The 1,950-nt window shown below is 43.1% G+C and overlaps 1 pseudogene; it reads right to left on the bottom strand.

The window, feature by feature from the left end:
* Window positions 1-935: 935 nt before the first annotated feature.
* On the bottom strand, window positions 936-1,286 carry LOC138070734 (large ribosomal subunit protein P1-like; annotated as a pseudogene).
* Window positions 1,287-1,950: the final 664 nt, after the last annotated feature.

Genomic DNA, 1,950 nt, shown 5'->3' with positions numbered 1-1,950 from the left:
TCATTAGTCTACCATCTAGGTGTTGGCCAGTCTCACCAAAGGTTCGGCTAGGAAAAGATTCACTTTTCTCAGAATGGTGGCAGACTTCATTTCCTTACAATTGTAGTACTGAGGTTCTTGTTTTCTTGCTAGCTATTTACCAAGAGCTTCTCTCAGCTCCTAGAGGCCACTTGTAGATCCTTGCTATATGGCTCTTTCCATAGTCCCTTTCACAGCATGGCAGTTACTTCAAAGCCAGCAAAAGAATCTCTCTGGTGTATGCCTGCAAGAAGCACTCATATCTACCTTGTAATCTAATTATAGGAGTGACATTCCATCAACTTTGGTGTATTCCATTGGTGAGAAACAAGTTGCAGGCCCTACTCACTCAAAGGGATAGGATTATATAGAGACGTGAATTCCAGAGGGTGAAGATCATGAGTGCCATCTTAGAATTCCTCCCAAGTTTCCCTGGGAAACACTCTGAGTTTGAGATTTGTGGATAGGTGGATTACTGGGGACTGCTTTTGGGAACAACTGTAAAGGAGTGAGGAGTAATGACCTATATGGAAAAAGAATCTAAAATAGAGTGGATGTGTATATATGTGCAACTGACTTACTTTACTGTACTACTGAAACTTAACATTGTAAATCAACTATATGCAAATAAAATTTTTAAAATTTTTATATATAAAAAAAGATTGGATAGAGAGGAAAAAGGTGCAATTTTGAGGTTGCAGTCTCACAGAGTAAGATAGTCCTTCATAAGTGCTCTGAAATGAAGCAAAGGAACTAGGCCTTTGTGACTTTCACTGAGCAACCACTGCATGTGGGCTGCCCCTGAGAAGGGGGCATAACCTTAAGCAAGGCAGGTTCAACACAGGACAATTTCTTTCTTTCTTTCTTTTTTAGCAGCAAAGAGCTCAGGATTTTATTGAATGTGTTACTAAAGAAGTTTAGTCAAAAAGACCAAAGCCCATGTCATCATCAGACTCTTAAATTTTTTCTTTCTTTGCTTCTACTTTCTTGTCCTCAGCTGGGGCAGCAGTGTGGATTGGGCAGGACCTCCTATGGGTGCAGCACCAGCTGCTGGCATCAAGTCCACCAGCCCCCATGTTGCAGATGAGGCTCCCAGTGTTGACATTGGCCAAAACCTTTGCAAACAAGCATGGCCAGAAATGTTCAACATTTACATTGGCTGCTTTAATGAGGGCATTGATCTTATCCTCAGTGACCTTGACCCTCACCTCATCACCACACAGGATGAGGACCGAATAGATGCAGGTGAGCTCCAAGGTGGAGGCCATAGTGCAGGCAAGTGCTAGATGGGGGCTGCTTGAAGCGGCGCTAGTCACCCAGATGAAGTGAGGTTCTCACCACAAAATGGCCTTAGCTCCCTCAGAAGGACCAAGCACCTAAGCAGCAGCAGAGGAAAGGGCAACGCAGGACAATTTCTGAGGAAGTACTCAGTCATGAGTGGTCAGCAACCAATATTTCCAGCAGCTAGGAATAAGTGTCTCATTTCTAAATTGGGAGATGAAGAGGTGAGGGATGGGGGTGGTGGTAGTTCTAAGTGACGTGTCACATGGCCACTACACTTGTTTAACCATAAAATCTCCTTAATTAGTACATATATTTCCCAAGTACTTTTAATAAGATTTAATTGAATTTATAACAATGGAAGTATTCTAAGGCTTCAGAACTCTATTGGTAGGTGGGTCAACAAGGGAAGGGCTACTCAGAAAAAAGTGGTGGTTTTGATATATGATGTCAAGGTTGGGTGAAGGGGATAGAGTTTGGTGGATGAAAGCTCTTTCATACCTTTTATTTTTTTAATCTCAGTTCAGTTCAGTCACTCAGTCCTGTCCAACTCTTTGCAACCCCATGGACTGCAGCATGGCAGGCTTCCCTGTCCATCACCAACTCCCGGAGTTTGCTCAACCTCATGTCCATCGAGTCGGTGATGCCATC

This window comes from Capricornis sumatraensis, chromosome X (genome assembly GCF_032405125.1).
Source record: "Capricornis sumatraensis isolate serow.1 chromosome X, serow.2, whole genome shotgun sequence".
Classification (NCBI taxonomy): Eukaryota; Metazoa; Chordata; class Mammalia; order Artiodactyla; family Bovidae; genus Capricornis; species Capricornis sumatraensis.
The sequence above is the reverse complement of the archived record's forward strand: the minus strand, read 5'-3'. Positions and strand labels throughout refer to the sequence as shown.